The sequence below is a fragment of the Symphalangus syndactylus genome, chromosome 10 (assembly GCF_028878055.3).
Source record: "Symphalangus syndactylus isolate Jambi chromosome 10, NHGRI_mSymSyn1-v2.1_pri, whole genome shotgun sequence".
Lineage (NCBI taxonomy): Eukaryota > Metazoa > Chordata > Mammalia > Primates > Hylobatidae > Symphalangus > Symphalangus syndactylus.
Window position 1 is genome coordinate 135,108,090 of NC_072432.2, and position 20,563 is coordinate 135,128,652.

The following is a 20,563-nucleotide window of genomic DNA, read 5'->3' on the forward strand; positions in this document are numbered from 1 at the left end:
GAAGAGCATTCCTTATATGGATGACAAATGTAAAGAGGAAACTTGAAAAACCAGCTTTCTCAGTTCTGAGCATTCCAGGAAACACTCTTCTATGAGTAACAAATGTTCTAAACCAAAGGCTAGGCCAAAACATGGTAGCACATGATTCCAGATTCCTTTTAGTTTATCAAGGCACTTGGTTTTCCTTTTTTTTTTTTTTTAAACGGAGTTTCGCTCTGTCACCCAGGCTGGAGTGCAGTGGCGCCATCTCGGCTCACTGCAAGCTCCGCCTCCCATTCTCCTGCCTCAGCCTCCCAAGTAGCTGGAACTACAGGTGCCCGTCACCACGTGCCCAGCTAATTTTTTGTATTTTTAGTAGAGACGGGGTTTCACAGTGTTAGCCAGGATGGCCTGGATCTCCTGACCTCGTGATCCACCCACCTCGGCCTCCCAAAGTGCTGGGATTACAGGCGTGAGCCACCGCGCCTGGCCTTGGTTTTCAATTAAGTTTAAGGTCTTAGTCCTGTTGAAAGCAGATTCAATTCAGTCTGAATTTCAGCCTCAATGCCCAAAGGAAACCTAGTGACAAATGCCATTTTGCTCCAGGCCCAGGCTTAGGAGAGACTCTCTCAATGACCATCAAAAGTACTTATTCTCATGTGGCACCGTATAAAGCAGGTGGAAAGGGGGGCCTGCTTTAGTGGGAAGTCCCACTTTGTTCAAGACTTTCTTAAATCAAGTGCCACAAGCACCAAAACAGTTACCCAAAATAACCTTCTGATTAAGGCCATGAGGACATCCTGGCAGCATCTGGCAGAAGTGACTGAGGGAGCCAGTACTTTCTTAAAGTGCTCTCACATGTAGTGAACACTGGTGAGATACACCGTGATACTACACAGATAAGTGCCCTGGAAACACCGGCTAGGGGATTCGTTCTTTCCACCATCCCTCATCACTGTCACTCAAAATATTACCTGAGGCCTACTGCACATGGTTCCACCGTTCACTGCCTTGACTTTAACATTCTGAACTCCGGGCCCTTCCGAAATTTTAATGGATAATCATAACACCAGAAGTGTTATTTTAATTGACTTAAAAATCTGCTAAAGTCCCCAGCTTGCTGCCATTGCTCTTCAAATAATACTGAGTCTGAGATCCTGGCCAAAAATGAGATCAGATTATAGAGTTTGTTAAGATCCAGTGTGGTAGTGAAAGCAAACACTTCCTGGATACCTCTAATACTCCAGAATTAACAGAATTAACCTTTTTCAATGACCAGTACACATCAGTTTATGTGGGTGTCTTTCCGAAAGCCATGACCCCAAGTCTCTGCCTTAAAAATGAATCAGATTTTTCCAGTGTAAAAATAATATTGGCTGGGCATGGTGGCTCATCTCTGTAATCCCAGCACTTTGGGAAAGCAAGGCAGGACTGCTTTAGTTCAGGAGTTCAAGACCAGCCTGGGCAACATAGTGAGACCCTGTCTCTATAAAACATTTAAAAAATTAGCCAGGTGTGGTGGTGTGTGCCGGTAGTCCCAGCTGCTTGGCAGGCTGAGGTGGGAGGATCGCTCAAGCTGGGGAAGTCAAGGCTGCTGTGAGCCCTGATGGCACCTCTCACTCCAGCCTGGATGACAGAGTGAGACCCTGTCTCAAAACTAATAATAATATGTGCTCATAACAAATTTGATAAATATAGAAAATGAGAAAGTAAAACAAGGAAAAATGCTACTGGCCCAGTACTGCAAAACAACCATAATTAACATATTGGTGTACTAGCTTTATCAACTGGACTAGGCACTACTTATATGAGCCAACTGAGAGTCCACTGCCGAATTAAATACAATATAAAATCAAAATAAAAATGAATTAAAATAGCTATTTTTTAAAAAGAAAGTTTTCTATTATTACATAAGTAATCTATGCTCATTGAAGAAAAAAATTAACATACAGGTAACCAAAAAGAAGGGGTGAAAATCACATATAAGCTCACCTCCTAGAGATACTTATTGCTCATAATAAATGCAGCATTCTTTTCTCAGGTACATACATACGTGTGCCTTGCTTTTGTAAAAATGGGGTCATAAACACACAATGTTTTGTAACCTGCTAGTTTTTACTTGATATACATCTAACGCCATCATTTCAAATGGCTGCAGAGTGTTCTATGCTGTGGAAATATCATATATTATTTAATCAGTAACTTATTAGGTTGTTTCTGGGGATATTTTATTCAATTATTAGGTCCATAAATCTTGTATAGTCTAATAATAAGTAAAATTTTTTACCTTTTCTTCAAGTTTAATTTTTTTTGACTGGACAGCTATAATGAGACAAAGTTTATTCTCAACCACTTAACCACTCTTGTTTTTTTGAGATGGGGTCTCGCTCTGTCACCCAGGCTGGAGTGCAACGGTGCGATCTCGGCTCCCTGCAACCTCTGCCTCCCAGGTTCAAGCAATTCTCCTGCCTCAGCCTCCCGAGTAGCTGGGACTACAGGCATGTGCCACCACACTTGGCTAATTTTTTTGCATTTTTTTTTTTTTAGTAGAGATGGGGTTTCACTGTGTTAGCCAGAATGGTCTCGATCTCCTGACCTCGTGGTCTGCCCACCTTGGCCTCCCGAAGTGCTGGGATTAAAGCCATGAGCCCCTGTGCCCGGCCACCTCTGTTATTTTAAATGGCACATTTGTGAACTAGCTACAGATTGATTTTAGAAACGTGATTTTTCCAAGGAAGAAATACCAAGAAAAGAATGACTATTTAGTAATTCCTCTTTGTACAGAAATGAAAATAGCTTTTTGGCTGCCATTATTAAGAACCAAATTAAACAGACACTCGGAATGTTCCCTACATACTTATTGGAAGTTCATGGGTTTCACAGACTCTACTTATATTGAAAGGCTCATTCAGGGTTAAGATCAGCTCCCTGTGCCCTCTGGAGTGGGGAGACATGTCGATCTTATCTCTGTACAGCCACCATGTTCATTGGGCCTCATATGTTCTGAAAACAGACACAGACGTAGAAAATAATAGTGCACGCAGCCTCATGTCTGAGAGGTCAGTTTTTTGAAACACAATGAGGTTGAAAGATTGAAAGACTGAATAGTAACATCAATATCTTATGACCAGGCAAACTAGAGTTTGACTCAAATGTCCTCACCAGTCTTTTCTCACCTCAAGCAATTTTTAATACTCTGCAAACATGTAATTAACTATGCTATAAAAGCCAAGGATTCTACAGATCCCTCCCCTTTTTTTTTTTTTTCCAAACGGAGTCTTGTTCTGTTGCCTAGGCTGGAGTACAGTGGTGTGATCTTGGCTCACTGCAACCTCCACCTCCCAGGTTCAGGCAATTCTCCTGCCTCAGCCTCCCAAGTAGCTGGGATTACAGGTGTGTGCCACCACACCTGGCTAATTTTTGTATTTTGGGTAGAGAGGGGGTTTCACCATGTTGGTCAGGCTGGTCTCAAACTCCTGATCCCGAGTGATCCACCCGCCTTGGCCTCCCAAAGTGCTGGGAATACAGGCATAAGCCACCGCACCCAGCCAGATCCCATTTTCAAGTGCTGAAATATTAGGGCCACAATTTCCTGGCTAAGGTAGGGTGGGTCTTTTTCAGACATGGCAGTGCATTACTTGTGTGACAGTTTTTATTTTTATCTTTATAATTATTTTTAAAAACCTACCTCCTGCAGGAAGTATGACACTTTTTAAACGGCACTGGCAAAACATGTCCTCAGAGAGCCCTTTCTTCATTATGAGCACAAAAAGGTTTTATTGTCCTAAATGCTATATAAAGTATAACAAATAGACACTCTCAGCAGCCTGTGTTTTCAACCGGAGACACTTCTGTCAAGCGAAAGCACACAGGAAAATATACAAAAGGGCACAGGCATAACTAAATTCAGACGCATTTCTATTATGTGCAAATAAAGGTGGGTGGAAGAGAGAGCACAGAGATGAATAGGGGACTCCTAGGAGTAACTGTTTTGATTGGGAAAGGTGAGAATGGCCACCTTCCTGACTCTAGAGAACTCATTACAGAGGAGAAGGCAGAGCACTTACTTGTGGCCTTAGCCATTCCAATGGAATTAGAATTTATTTGTATTAAGTCCATACTATATGTGCCCCTGGGCTATTTGTTGTAGATACAAAAATGTTGAGATAAAATGTGTCCCTCTCCTCTATCTCTAGTGAGAACTGACACACAGATAATACATTCCACTGTGCTTGGATTCGTTAGAGCCTTCTACATTGCTTCCTGCTCCTAGGGTGTAGTGGGTAGGGTCCAACTTTCCCTGCAGCCCCCTCTCTTCTGAAATGGGCTGTGTGAAGACAGGGACCAACCTGGCCACAGTCTGTGATGTAAAGTGCTCATGAGCCAACATTAAGCTCCCCACCCTCAATATGGGCTACACGCTACCTCTGCCCAGATCCCCTGCAGGTGGCTGTGAGGTCAGATGGGGAGGAGAGTCTGGTAACACTGATAAAATACAGTAGATCCATATGCTAACACAATATTATTCTCACATTATCTCAGGTGAGCCTCATTTGAGAGGAACACTGTCTTAGCTCAGAAAAGTAATTGCAAAATTTTCCTGGTTAATTATTAATCTTCTCTAAGTGACAAAAGGAAATCCAGAGCAAAGTCAGGGCTGGAAGGGACTTTGAGAGGTCATTCATCTCCTGACTTTAGAGAGTACATTGAAAACACTGCAAACAAATATAATCCCATGTTTAGATGACTTCAGGAAAAAGGGTTACATTTTTTGGCATCCAGTCTCCCCATTTTATAATACCCTCCATCTTTCCATCTCATCCAGCAGACCTCAAATGTCAACGTGCACCAGAATCACTTGGGAGATTTTTGTGCACCAGAATCACTTGGGAGATTTTTTAAACACAGGCTGCCGGCCTCACCCCATGGTTTCTGATTCAGCAGGGCCTGGGTGGGGCCTGAGAATCTGCATTTCTCACGTTTCCAGGCAGTGCTGATGCTGAAGAAACAGGGTCCCCACTGTCAGCACCTCCGTTCCAGCCCAGCCCTTGCTGGACCTGACCCTTTTATTCTAGATGGAAATAGGCACCAGTGGGTCACCATTCTTTGCCACTGAGACACACATATACTTGAAGAACAATTCAAGAGTCTCCCAGTCATTTGTTTCCTCTTCCAGGCTAAATAATAGAAGTTCCCTACCCTCTTATCATAGGTATCATTTTCCAACCCTCAATCGGTTTTTTTTTTTTTTTTTTTGAGGTTCTTTGTGGAGCCCTTTCCAAGTCTCTTTTCGTTGTGGAGCCATGAACTAGACCCAGAACCTTAGAGATTGGCTGAGGTTGGGCACGGCGGGGAGGGACTCACAGACTCACAGAACCACACAGACCGCTGATGTTATTACTCTCCAGTACCCAAGCCTGCCTATCAGCCCTTCTTCTGATTCATGTGCTTCTAACTCCTTTACAAGCTGCAGTAATGCTCAGTAGACCTTCATAATGCCTTTCTTCTGAGAAGCTGAAGGCATTTCCCTAACTAATATTACAGTTGACTCAATATCCTAAACCAGTGCAGGGTTAAGTAACTTGTTGAATTGCAAACCAGTTCAGGAAGGGGGAATCTGGAACTCCAGATTTCTATCTAAGTATCATTTTATGGAGAAAGATGCTTTGATATTTATTGGACTTCATAGCAAGTTTACCCCCTCCACATAACAATAATAGTTTCAGGTGCAAGTGAAACTGTGAAGCTTCTCCTCTTTGCAGGAGGATTGCAACGGAGGACTGAGAGTGGGGGGCAAGGCTTCTGGGGTCAGTCTTGTCACTTGTCCCCATCACTTCCCAGCTATGGAAGAGAAAGGGAAGGCACAGCCCAGGTGGCACAGCTGTCTGTCCTAATCGTCTTTGGCAAAAGCTCAGAGGAGCTGAATGCTGAAGTATCCTCAACCCACCCCACTCATCTTGTTTCCCTTTTCTTCATTTTCACATTTTCTTCTGCCAGTGTAGTTACTGAATGTCAGGGGGCCCAGTTTCTGTGTCCTGCCTTGTTGTAGCATGTGGGTTGGAACTATGCTTTCCTTGTGCACTGCATGTGCTGTGGGGTGCTTAATACATGCTAAATAATGACAGCAGTCCCCTGTATGCCCGAGAAATCAGCCTTCCTCTGAGGGCCATATCTTAAACACTTGTGTTTAAGACGGGCGGAAGCTGAAGGCATCCCTCCCGCTCACTGCTCCTTCCACTTTAGATGAACAGCTGGAACTCACATAACAGCGTCTTCCGACAAGATTTCCTTTAGAGAGAGAACATTCTAGGGATGTGATCACTGAGCATCCAGGCTCCAAGCCGAAAGGCAACCTGTTACATAGTGCAGTTCCCATTTAGCCATGCAGGCAAGGGACCCATTAAAACCTCATGTGAGGGAAGGGGTCCCAGAGAAAAGGTTCCTCTCTGCGTCCCTGAGAAACCCCTCAAAGCTTCCAAGCAGAAGGCTATCCCTCTAGGCAGAAAGTAACAGTGAAATAAATCTCCTGCGACCGGCAGCAATTCTGTCAGAGCCTCTGGGTCTGTAACTATTTTAAGACGTGGAGGAGTAGGATGAGAGCACGGGCAGCTGGACAAAGTGGCTCCAACAGGACTGCAGGGGAGACGTGCGGTCACCTGCGGCGTGGGGACAGCAGGGCAAGGGCAGGCGGGCTCGGCTTCTGGACTCCTCCTGCGGCCACAAGGCTGCCCTGTTTCTCGGCACCTGGGCCCCCCGTGTGTGACTCTGCATAGAGCTCATCATGATTTGTCGCCCAAGGTCATAACCAGTCACAGCCAGCATCATTTCACCAGGCACACGGGGTAGAAGCAGCTAAGAGAATCGCAGCACCGGCAAACACGAGGAATTCCGGCACTAACACTTATACAATGAAAACCATCTCCGCTCTCACTCACCGCTGCCACTCTCCCACAGCACGTAAATCATTAAAATGAACACTCTGCAAGTGTTTATGCGCATTTTAGCAACTCATCATAAAGCACATGCTTCCTAGTAGTAGAAAAACCTACAGAAACGTCTGTGAAATTAAACAATGAATAAATTCAAATCAGCTTTTCTCTTTTGCAGGACTAAAAACTACAATAAGTCAAGTGAATACTGGCTTGAAAACTAATACCCAACTACAGTGTACCTTTAAAAATGCTCCACTGAGATTCTGATGGTGCCTTATTAACAATTAGAGGTAAGAAGTAATAGCAATAAGTCAGAATTTTTTGAATAAAAATACATATTATGAAGGATTACTGGAACAAAACCCCTTTTACTGCTGAAGATGACATTAGAGGCTTCTGTTATCGTTACAATTCATCTGGACAGCAAATTTCTCTTCAGCTCAATAAAAAAGAAGTATGAAGTAAGTTTCTTTCTAAAAATAGCCCAAGAACTCAGTACTACTTTCCTTTCTTACATTCTTTTCCTACTAAATGGAACACTGAAGCATTTCCTTTCATTGTTGACACTTTATGTCATTTGCATTTAAAATCAGACAATATAGAATAACAAAGAAGTCTTTAACTAAATCTTTTCAAAATGGGAAAATGGCTTTCACAATACTAACTGAGGACCTGCCTCCTTCCTTGCTCTAGAGATGACAGGCACAGATAGCTGGTAAGCACCTATCCTATCGCCTAGGAGAACTGTTTCATTAACATCAATATTCCTGAAGCTGATACATTTACTTGCTAATTGATAAAGAAATTCCTGCCTGGTTCTCTGCTGTAAGCAAACTGTTTGGCTTGAAGTCAGTCCACACTGAAAACACACTTCTAAATAAGCAAGGTGATTCAAATTTAATTTAAAATATTCAATATTAAAATCTTTTGTTTTCTTTAGTACAAATTTAAGTTGGCAATAACGTGTTAGATGAACTGCAGTTAAGGTTACAGAATCCCATGGCCTTTGGTTACTTTTGATAACTAACTCTGTCTAAAAGAGGATGCTTTAAATTATTCTCTAAAACCTTCTTCCTAAATTAATTTTTTAAAGTGCTTCTCTTTAGGCATATATGGGTTTATTTTTTAAGCACAAAATCCCCCTTAAAAAGATAAAAAACTGTCCATCTATACATTCAAGAAAATTACATTTGACACTCCATTATTTCTACAAAATAAACTTGTAGCACAGAGTATAACAGGAATTAACTTTCAACATCTTTTTCTCAAGAGTTAGGTTAGCATAGTAGAAAATAAAGCTCAGTGACACAATACAATGTTTCTGTATTTACAGAAACCATATCCATTAATCAAATATTTTAACATAAAATAATAATCTACAGATTGCTTTTGCAAAAATAAGAATTGAAAACTTTTTCTTGGGAAAATTGAATAAGGCAGATTTATTGTAGTAGGAGACATTTAAAGAAAAACCTTTTGCCACCTTTCTTAGCTTTCTCTAACTTACCAACCTCAAAGCTTCCAGTTTTCCCGAGAGATAAACATTACTATGATGGTAACATTAGGAAGATTTAAGGAGAAAAGAACAAAGAGAAGTCTTAAAATTCCACCCAGTACTTACAAGTAGTTTCCAAGAAAACTGAGCCACAATTCTTCAGAAGACTGCTCTCCTGATCACAAACACAATCTGAAGTCTAAAATAGATATCCTACCACATTAGGCCGAGAAGTCACATTTCAGCTTGCTAACTTCTACTTTTACAACTCATAGAACTAACCCCGGCTAAAATTAACCGCAGCCAAGCGGCAGGCAGGAACACGCTGATTTGCATCATGTGTGCCGGGATTTATTCACTAGGACAACATCGGTGTCCTCTTAATGGGAAATGCGGCCAAGGGGCGTGCCCTGGTGAACAATACATAGCATCATGATTATGCTAATTACTGAATTCAGTCCAATAATACTAACTTCTTTTAAGTTGTTTTTGCAAGTACTGACAAAGAGAAGGAGTAAGCTTTTTCCCAACAGGCATTCACTTGATTTTTAAGCACATTCAAATCAGACCAAACTTTGGCAACAAGGTGGCAGTGCTGTGTGCTCTTCACAAGCAAAAGCAAAGCAAAAAGACATTCTGTCCGATTATTTAAACAGCGTGATTAGATGCAGCACTACGTGAAATTAAATAGACACAGAATATACATATCAGTATGTCTATCCACCAGAATCCTGAAATAAAAGGTTTTTCTTTCTCTATAATGAACTGATTGCAAGGGACTTGCTTTCTGGCTCTGCCTCCTCCTGCACCTCCCAAGGAGTCGCTATGAAGACACAGATTCAGTAATAAATCACAACTGAGAATAAACATCTCAAATATTTGCAAAGGCATTGTCCTTGGCAAGAAGCATTTTAAGGTGGATTTAACTCCTTGGCTAGAAAAATTGTCCTCTGTAGGTGACTGACCATCTACAAAGCATATTGGAACTCAAGTTAACAGGTAAAGACCCCAAGCATACAGCTGATACTTAAAAGAAAATCAGAACATGAAAAACTTTCTCTCGAAAATATAAGTACAACTTATAACAAAGACACAAAACCACTTAGTATCTACTCGAGATGGTTTGGACTAGTTTGCTTTAGACTAAGTTCTGATGACATATTTTGCTCTTATTGAACACTCTATGAAAGATATCAAAGCACTTTACAAACGTCAATCAAATCTCCAAGCATCTTTGGGAGATGTCATTTTCCTCTTTTTTTTTTCCACAGACAGGTAAAAGACAGGGTAATTCAATTTCAATGACTTCAACCAACCCTGGATCACCCCATCACCTCCTGGGTCCTTTATAACATCTTCCATATTAACCACTTACCTACAATCCTACAGACCTTTTCAGAGCCATTTGTTTTCCTCATTTTAAAATGTCATATGTTAGTTTGGACTTCAGGAGGTTCACTCTACTTAACACCCAGATGCCAGGCCTGAACTCCAGGGGCTTAAAAAGCACTCCTTGACTCTCTCTTGCAGGCAGGTATCCTGCAACACGGATCCCTAAAACATGACGATGCCGTCAGGAGGCAATGTCCATCTGCAGCCTGCTGCCCAAAGCACAAACCGGTTGATCTTCATTGGTGTGAGCTGGACATCACCAGCACAATCTCCCTCCTGTTGTTTACAAACACTGCCGGCCGCTGATATGAGATTGCATCCCCTCGGCCTAACCTGAGGCTCTGTGCCAGCACCTGCCCCACCTCTGCAAGAGGGTGGCTGGTATGCATTCCCCTTCACTCCAACCCAGAGTCATCGGAGGCAGGCATTTCCCGCTTTGTGCTGAAAGGAGAGAAGTCAGCACTCATCAAAGATGGCTAGCTGCTAATGAACAGAATTATTCTCAATAATCCACCGCAAACTCACTCCAGAAGTCTTAATGCCAAAAAGGACCTTGTAAGGCTATTTTTGACAGAATATTCTTATCCTATTATGTCACAGTTCAGGACAAAAGTCTCTAAGCCAAAATATTATTTCTGCCCTAAACCAGAAAGTAAGAAAAAGCAAATACACCAAGTGCATTTCTGCATCAGAGTTTGTATTGGAAAGGAGCAATCTGAAGTATGATGGATCCTACATCCATTCATCGGAAGGCAGTGGCCCCTGAGCAATGCTCCGGTTCCTCACGTCAGATATGCCTAGTATGACTCTGCTGTTTCAACAGCAGCCACACCTGTTCCACAGTGGAATAACCAAAGCATTCCAAATAAAACAGTGTCTCCTCCAATTTACATTAGTCATTCTTCTGCTTCCTTTTCATTAGTGAAACTACTTGAGTCAACAGTGCTTTTGTTCTAGGTATACTTATGACAGTAGAGAAAAATCTGTATCAGAGTACCTTTAAAAGCAGAGTAAATTCTTCCCATTTGTTCTCATTAATTTTTGGTGGTAGAGGAGGGACAGGAAAGGCGGTGACCTATGGGATCTTTAGTTCAACGAATCCATGAAATTAAAGAAAATTACTGTGTTTATGAATCTACACTAATGAATTAACCCGGATACCAACCTTCTATGAGCAGTTACATGTATAATTTAAAATTTTCTAGTAGCTGCTTTTAGAAAAGTAACAATAAAGAGGTAAAATTAATTTAATAATATATTTTATTTAACTCAATATATCCAAGATATGATCATTTCAATGTGTAATAATCATAAAAACTATTAATGAGATATCTTCATTCTTTTGTTTGTACTGCCCCAAGCCTGTGCAATCCAGTGCATATTTTACAATTAGTACATTCCAATCTGGACAATCCACATTTCCAATGCTCAGTACCCACATGTGCCTGGTGACTATCATAGTGGAAAGCCAGAGTGTACAAATATCTTCCTGACAACAGCTTTTCTACAACATGTACTAATATTTACGTGTTTGTGGGCATCTGCACACTTATATACACTCAAGAAACATCGACTAAGATACTGGGCATATAGGATGAAAAACGCCTAGTTTTTGTCCTCAAGGAGGTCAAAGTTTAGACACTTGGCATCCTTTGTTTTTTAGAGCTAGGGTCTCATTCTGTCACCCAGGCGGGAGTGCAGTGGCACAATCATGGCTCACTGCAGCCTTGACCTCCTGAGCTCAAGCAATCCACCCACCTCAGCCTCCTGAGTAGCTGGGACTACAGGCATGTGCCAGCACACCTGGCTAATTTTTAAATTTTTTTTGTAGAGACGAGGTCTCACCATGTTGCCCAGGCCAGCCTCGAACTCCTGGGCTCAGGTGATTCTTCCACCTCAGCATCCCAAAGTGCTGGGATCACAGGCATGAACTACTGCCCCTGGCTTCTTGGCATTCTTTACCTTTGAAATAATATGCAAAATATTCTGTGTTCTCTGTGTGTATTCTTCTGGGGAGGTAACTTTCTTCATCACTTTATTAAAGGAGTCTGTGTCTCAAAAAGGTTAAGAGCCAGGAGACTAGACTAGCAGCAGATGCTGGGAGAAATGGAGAGCTACGGAAAATGAAGGAACTGAGACAGATAGAAGGGGAAAGATCCGAGGAGAAAGAAAGGACTAAAAGGAAGATAAATAAAAAAGAAGAATTTCACTGCTAGACATGAAATTTTAGTTATAAAATCATATAATAAAAATTGGTGGCCAGGCGTGGTGGCTCACGCCTATAATCCCAGCACTCTGGGAGGCCGAGGTGGGTGGATCACAAGGTCAGGAGTTCAAGACCAGCCCGACCAACATGGTGAAACCCTGTCTCTACTAAAAATACAAAAAAAATTAGCCAGGCGTGGTGGCGCACGCCTGCAGTCCCAGCTACTCAGGAGACTGAGGCAGGAGAATCTGCTTGAACCCGGGAGGCAGAGGCTGCAGTGAGCCAAGATCATGCCACTGCCAAGATCACACCAGCCTGGGCAACAAAGTGAGACTCCATCTCAAAAAAAAAAAAAAAAAAAAAAAGGCAGGTTCCAGTTACTATACCAGGCACTGGGGACAGATACAGAGATCAAAGACAAGGTCTCTATGTCCAAGGAGTTCACATTTTAGCGACAGGAACAGACTCACCCAGGCAGATACAATACTTGGGTAAGTATGAAGACGCAGTTTATGTGCAATGTGCTATGGCTGCAGCGGGGAGAGGAGGGAGGGTGCCACACAAGAGGGACGCACTACTCCCCCCGCTTTTTTTAATTGAGATGTCTCACTCTGCCACCCAGGCTGGAGTGCAGTGGCGCGATCTTGGCTCACTGCAACCTCCACCTCCCAGGCTCAAGCGATCCTCCCACCTTAGCCTCCCAAGTAGCTGGGACTGCAGGTGTGCACCACCACACCTGGCTAATTTTTATATTTTTTGTAGAGATGGAGTTTTACTATGTTGCCCCGGCTAGTCTCAAGCTCATAATAGGATAATAAATAAATAGGCTGGGCTCAAATGATCCACCTAACTCGGCCTCCCAAAGTGCTGGGATTACAGGTGTAAGCCACCATGCCTGACCCCTCATTTCTTAAATGAAGGTTATTTTCTGATCAAATTTTAAATCTATGTTCTGGAATAACTCAAGATTCTGCATTTTAGTTTGGAACCTTAGAAAAGCATGGATAGGTCATGGAGAAATCAGGTATTCTAAAATATTTTAAAATGACATCTGGAAATAGCAGTGAAGTTTCTATTCTGAGCTATTTACCATCAAATTGAACCTGGTTATTTGATCCAACTATTTAAGGTTGAGGCAGGCGGATCACTTGAGGTCAGGAGTTTGAGACCAGCCTGGCTAACGTAGCGAAACGCCGTCTATACAAAAAACTTAGCCGGGCACGGTGGCAGGCACCTGTAGTCCCAGCTACTTGGGAGGCTGAGGCATGAGAATCTGTTGAACCTGGGAGGCGAGGGTTGCAGTGAGCTGAGATCATGCCACCACTCCAGCCTGGATGACAGAGTGAGACTCTGTCTCAAAGAAAAAAAAAGCCATCAAAAAATGAACATTGAAGAAAAAAACTCTTCAACTCGTTAGGAATTCTCTGTATTTTATTTATTATTTATTTATTTTGATAAATAAAATATATTTTGTCTCACTCTGTCACAGTAGTGCAATCTCGGCCCACTGCAACCTCTGCCTCCTATGTTCAAGGATTCTCCTGCCTCAGCGTCCTGAGTAGCTGGGATTATAGGTGCGTGCCACCACGACCGGCTGATTTTTGTATTTTTAGTAGAGACACGGGGTTTCGCCATGTTGGCCAGGCTGGTCTCAAACTCCTGACCTCAAGCAATCCATCCACCTTAGCCTCCCAAAGTGCTGGGATAACAGGCGTGAACCACTGTGCCTGGCCCACGTTAGGAATTCTTTGGATTGTAGCTGTGGACTCAGAAAGACCTGGGTTCAAAATGTACCCCACCACCTACTAGCTGTCTGACCTCGAGCAATTGAGCTCACCTCTGTGACTCAGCTTCCTTGCCTGTAAAATGGGAATAATGATGCTGACATCAAGGGTTGGTGTTGGAAGGAAGTGAGATGTATCTAGCACAGGCACACAAAGAGTCTCAATAAACGGCCGGGGCCACTATGCTCACAGCAGGTCTAGCAGCAGTATGGGACTTGCTGAAGGGCAATTTGGGATATTTATTGAGTGCAGATTAAAGGCTCCCTGTTTTTATAGCATGAAGCTTCTTCAAAAAATAAAATGTTGAAAGGAACTTCAAACGGTTGTTAAGTATTTCAGGAAAACCAGGGTCTGTAAACTCCTTTCGAAAACTCTGTAGCCGTACCAGCCTGTTTAATTTTCTCTATGATATGGCCTCATGTCCCCAGCCAGAGGTTAGCACAGGATTCAGGGTCACTGACTGAAGAACACAGGCAAATCATGTGTCTGGGCAGATGGCTGCTGTAAAGTCCCCCTATTCCTTCCTTACCCTAGGGAGTCCCTTCCCGCACTGACTCTGGGCTTGGCCAGTAGGACAACAGCAAACATGCTGGGCCCTGGAAAGTGCTGGGGCATGGGGGCTCACCCTCTCTTGAGACTTCGAAATGCCCCGCCCTGGCTTGCCTACTGCAAATGAGAAGGCCACATGGAGTGGGGATGCGTCATCACCGTTGAGTCCCTGCCGCCGGTCAGCCTGCTGAGTGCCTGATGGGTGGGTCAGGCCATCCTAAACCACATAGCCAGCTAGCTGCCAGCTGACTGCAAAGTCCAGCTAGGCTCGCTCAAGCCAGAACCACTCCAGTGCCCTACAGAACTGTGAGGTACAGAAAGAAATGTTTGTTTTTTTGAGCCACTAGTATCAGGTGGTTTGTTATACAGCAAAAGCTGACTAATACACATTCCTCCAAAAAGGCTGCATGCTCAGGAGGGCTACACCAGTGTGATCCACGGCGATGCAGTCTTCACACTTCAGAAACGGACTCAATTCACATACATATGAACAGAGAGCTCTAACTCTACACAGAAGAAATTGTTATCCTCTTCAGCTAAAAAAAAAAAAAAAAAAAACACGCAAACTCTTCAAGACAGTTCTTTAAAAAACCTTGATAAATAGCTAATTCAGCATAATTTTATGACAGTTTTTATCAGGATTGTGAAAGTAAACGCAGCATTATGACTGCTGTTGTTTGAATACTCATTTTAACATAGTTGATTTTTAAAATTATATTGGCATTCTCTTGGGGCTTTCATATTGCTCTACGTTCAAAACAGCCATCTATTTAACAAACATCTGTTAAAGCACCATCAGGAAACTCCCAAGCATTTGCAAGATTTGTGTAAGTGGCAGGATGCTCATGACCACAGCAGAAAGTGGTGTCAATGACAATTCTGCCTTTAAGAGGCTCATAATGTGATAAGAGTCATGACACTGTCCACAAACTTATCATATAAGGAAGTAATTAGTAAGCATTCCAAAAGTTAAAAGTTCATTCCAACAGGAACATAAGCAAAGAAGAGGCTTCCAGTTGTGTTAATCAAGAAAGGTTGGCCGGGCGCAGTGGCTCACGCCTGTAATCCCAGCACTTTGGGAGGCCGAGGCAGGTGGATCACCTGAGGTCAGGAGTTCGAGACCAGCCTGGCCAACATGGTGAAACCCTGTCTCGACTAAAAATACAAAAAAATTTAGCTAGGCGTGGTGGTGCATGCCTGTAGTCCCAGCTACTCAGGAGACTGAGGCAGGAGAATCTGCTTGAACCCAGGAGGTAGAGGCTGCAGTGAGCCAAGATCATGCCACTGTACTCCACCCTGAGCAACAGAGCAAGGCTCTGTCTCAAAAAAAAAAAAAAAAAGAAAAAAGAAAGAAAGGCATCTTCAGCCAGGTGCAGTGGCTCACACCTGTAATATAATCCCAGCACTTTGGGAGGCTGAGGTGGGAGGATCGCCTGAGGCCAGAAGTCCCAGACCAGCCTCAGCACCATATCGAGACCCCATCTCCATTTTCAAAACAGGGATCTTGGAGGGAGTGGTATTTGTTTTTGTTTGTTTTGAGACGGAGTCTCGCTCTGTAACCCCAGGCTGGAGTGCAGTGGCATGATCTCAGCTCACTGCAGCCTCTGCCTCCCAGGTTCAAGTGATTGTCCTGCCTCAGCCTCCCATGTAGCTGGGATTACAGGCACCTGCCACCACGCCTGGCTAATTTTTGTATTTTTAGTAGAGATGGGGTTTCACCATGTTAGCCAGGCTGGTCTTGAACTCCTGACCTCAGGTGATCCGTCTGCTTCGGCCTCCCAAAGTGCTGGGATTACAGGCGTGAGCCACCACACCCAGCCTGGGAGTGGCATTTGAATGGAGTCTCCTCCTAAGCTCTCAACAGTAGCAGGAGTAGAAAGAACACTATACAGAAGCAACACACAAGCAAAGATGGAGAAAAAGGAAAGCTATAACGTTTGTCTAGGGGACAGCTTGGATTGAGATTCAAGCTCCATCAAGTAATAGCTGCTTTGATGACTAAATTACTTAATTTTTCCAAATCTAGGCTATAAAGTATCCAATGAAAGTGGCATCTGCAGTAAGGCTGCCTGGTTCAAATGCCAGCTTCACCACTTTGTAGTTGTCTTGAGCAATTACTTTCTCACTGTGCCTTCATCACTTTTAAAATGGGAATAATAATTATACGTGCTTCATGGGGTTATTATGAAGACTAAATGAGTTTTTTATTTGTAAAGTATGTAGAATAGTGCCTGGTATAAAGTTTTGTTAAATAAACTTATATGTTTATGCATACACAGCAAACAGATAGCTATATAGATATAGATAGGCATGTATGAATGTAGTTATATAAATACAGCTTTATCACCAAGAACAGTACCTGGTATGTAGAAAATGCTAAACACATTTAAATGTTTCCCTTCCTCCTCCATTGTCTGGAATCCACAGAGATCTAGAGCACAAGGTCAGACACGTTTTATGCACCCCAACATCAGCCTCCACTCAGTTAAAAGAACATAGGCTGTCCTTCCTCTACTTTCACACTGGAAGCTTTCTCCTTTCTTTTGGGGGCAATAATTCTGCACTTGCTGATACAAGATGCTAGGCTTAGCCAGGCAAAGTGTCACGCCTATAATCCCAGTACTTTGGGAGGCCAAGGACATAGCATTGCTTGAACCCAGGAATTTGAAACCAGTCTGGGCAACATAGATTTTGTCTCTAAAAATTAAAAAAAAAAAAAAAAATTAAAAATTAAAAAAAATTAGCGGGTGCAGTGGTACCCGCCTGTAGTCCCAGGCACTTGGGAGGCTGAGGTGGTAGGATGTAGGATATCTTGGGTCCAAGAGTTTGAGGCTGCAGTGAGTTATGATTGTGCCAATGCATTCCAGCCTGGGCAACAGAGTGAGACCTTGTCTCAACAAAACAATACAAAACAAAACAAAACAAAATAAAACAAAACAAAACAAAACAAAAAGATGCTAGGCTTGAAACCACTAGAGACAGATACAACACGGCCACTAGTTTCAAAACACAAAGAGCACTAATACCACCTTATGTGATATATGCACCTCAAGTGGGAAAATAAGCACAGGCTTATTAAGTGCAAACTTCACTTCTATAATTTATTACCATGCAAGCTAATCTAAAACGAGAAACCCTGAATGCAGTAAGATTTGGGGGGAAAAGTCAAAGATTAGATTTAAAGCCACAGTAATTCGAAAGTTAGGTTAACAAAAACCTTACTAATCCCAGACTAATTTGGCTTGAAATAGATATATATCTAAACTGAAAATACTTTTAAATGCAGTTTTATTACTTGAATCAACACAATGTTAAACTGAGTTTCCTCTGTTTTTAAAAGGAAAGTACTAAGGATAGTTACTGGATTATACTAAAAACAAAAACAAAAAACCCACTAAAAGTGCTTGAAAATATTCAACTATGTTGAAATAAGTAACATTTTCCTGCAACCTTATAGTATTTATTTGTTTAGAAACCACTTTTTCATAGGTATCACCAAGGTAAACTCCATCCATCACAAACAAAACCTTATTGTCAATTCTGTATTGGATAGAATGTGAAATAATGAGTTGTGCTCAACTGCTAATCATAAACATCCACTTCTCAGTTTACTCCCTCCAATAATAGGAAAACTATTAAAGTATCAGGCAAGGAACTGCTGATTGCCCAAATCTTTTGATACACAGTATAAAATACTAATTTTTGTGATTTCAATCTATACTGTTTCACAATCATTCAGGTCTGTTTCAAGAGCACTTAGACTTTAGGTAAGGATTACCCTACTTTTAACTTGAAATTTAAGACTTTCTGAGGAAAAGAGGGCTGTAGGAGTCTTTTAATAGAGCCATATTCCTGGGTTCAATCAAACTGAACCAATTGCTAGCTTTGAGACAGTAGGCAAGTTATTTAACAGAGTTCTATCTGCCCACCTGTAAAATGAGGATAAGGATCCATCCACCTTCTAGGAATGTTGCAAAAATGACTTAATGCACATAAAGCACTTACAACAGAGCTTGGCATGGGTTTTTGAAAAAAAAAATTGATACGTGGATTTAAAAAAAAAATATATATATATACGTATATATATTTTATATGTAAGCTATATAAAGTAACAAGGAAGGAGAATTCCTAGTTAAACCACCTGGCCGTGGTAGGTAGAAAATCCGTTCTGGGGCTCCGGGACTTTAGTCCCCTTGCTACCTATTTCAGGGAACTTGCAGCGTATGCCTGAAAGGACCCTCATAATGACAGCGGAGAGCCGCCAGCTTCACTCTAAGTAATTTCAAGTCCATTCTCAAGGCTCCTTCCTTTTCACTATCAGGTCTCTGAGCATCTATGAGGCACTTGAAGGGCAGATGCCCACGTGTGTGGTGGAAGACAACACTTGATACCAATTTTCCAAGAGACATGGAAATCAAGAATTTGTTTTCTAATTTGTCATAGTTTTGCTGTAAATGGGTACGATCTGTTTCCAAACAGATAAACTAAGAAGTGGTCACTTTTGGCCAGGCGCAGTGGCTCACACCTGTAATCCCAGCACTTTGGGAGGCCAAGGCAGGCGGATCACGAGGTCAGAAGTTCAAGACCAGAAGTTTCAACACAGTGAAACCCCATCTCTACTAAAAATACAAAAATTAGCCGGGCGTGGTAGCAGGCGCCTGTAATCCCAGCTACTCAGGAGGCTGAGGCAGGAGAATTGCTTGAACCTGGGAGGCAAAGGCTGCAGTGAGCCGAGATTGCGCCACTGCACTCCAGCCTAGGTGACAGAGCAAGACTCCATCTCAAAAAAAAAAAAAAAAAAAAAAAAAAGAAGTAGTCACCGTTAGGGTAAGCAGTTCAAAGTCAAGCTCAAATTAAGAGATAAAATATTTATAAGAGGATCTAGTTGCACTTGGCTATAAGAATCCAGCAGGTGACTACAGGTCTCTTGATAAACATATGTGATTGTATCCTTAGCTACTAAGTCTTTCATTTAAAAAGTACTAAAAAAAATGAGTGCTGGTTTTCAAAGTAGCTGTGATAAGCAAAAACCAAACATAAAAATCCCACCAAAAAAACCATAAAACCAAACCCAGAAGGACCAACAACTCAGCTCTCAGAACTATAATAGCCCCATAATTATAATAATCCAAGAGACCATTCTGAGAAACACCAGAGACCAGAGACCAGTTCCTTTATAATACAGGGGGATGGTTCATACATAGCAGATCAGAACTATGCATTCCCAAATCACAACATCAGATTAGTAGTCACTGTTCTTTGTACCAGCTTTAAATACACCATCTCTTATTTCTCATAAGAGTTTTGTGGTGGTCAGTGCTCAGGAAAAATAATTAAGATAAGGAATGAATAACACAAAACACCCCTCAAACAACATCCAACAGAGTATCTCTGAGATAATTTACTAAAGTAATCTCTCTCAAAACCACTTTTATGCTTAAACTAATCCTAGGCACTGAAAAAAACAGGAAGAATAAATCACATTTAACTTGCTATTCTTTAGAATGCTGGACAATTCTGAGATGCATGGAGGAAAAAAAGTATTAAAAATAGCCAAGAGAAGGATTAGACAGCAGCTAAAACACAAAGGCCAGGGGTGAGATCAAAATTAGAAACATATAACGTCTGGAGAACTGTCCATATAAGGGCATCTTCTTATCAGTAACTCAGTTGGAATAAGCCACTGGGCAGAATTAACAGCTGCCACCATCACAGTGGCTGCCTCTCCACCTCTCATTCAGAAACCGCTGGAGTCTTGGTAGACACAGATGACATGACTTTATACTGTTACATTCAGACATTCAATGTTTGGGGGTATTTTAAAAGCTGGTCTTAACTTTCCTCGTCCTAGATGATAAACTTCATATATTTTGATCTTGCCTTTTTATACAAGTATGAAAACGCAATAGAAGAGGATAAAACTTTGCTGAGCACTTTTAACCACTCCTATACCACACTGACTTGCATTCCCCAACCCCATAGATTTCCCGACTCCCCTGAGCAGGCGGCTGGTTGTACATTCTCATGTGTTCATTTATCCATCAGGCTCTCAGGGAGCTTCCTAACCTCGTGACAAGTGCTTGAGAAAAGAATAGGATCTTATCTTCCAGGAGTTCAGTGTACCCTGGAAGACAGGTACATAAATAATTATAATACAGGTAAATCCTGTAACGGAAGTAAGGGATGCAATTCTCTCTGGGGCTTGGGGGAGATTTTGCGATGGAAA

General features: G+C 42.1%; 1 protein-coding gene across 5 annotated transcripts in view; it reads right to left on the reverse strand.

Annotated features, from left to right (window-relative positions):
• The window catches only part of SLC20A2 (solute carrier family 20 member 2), a 128,826-nt gene that overhangs the window by 79,278 nt on the left and 28,985 nt on the right, over positions 1–20,563 (reverse strand). The window contains exon 1 of one of the 5 annotated variants that reach the window (XM_063610972.1): positions 9,782–15,477. The exons of 3 other annotated variants lie outside the window; for them this stretch is intronic. The gene's annotated coding sequence lies outside the window, so the exon portion shown is untranslated. One more of the 5 variants, XM_055296083.2, reaches the window with a different exon arrangement.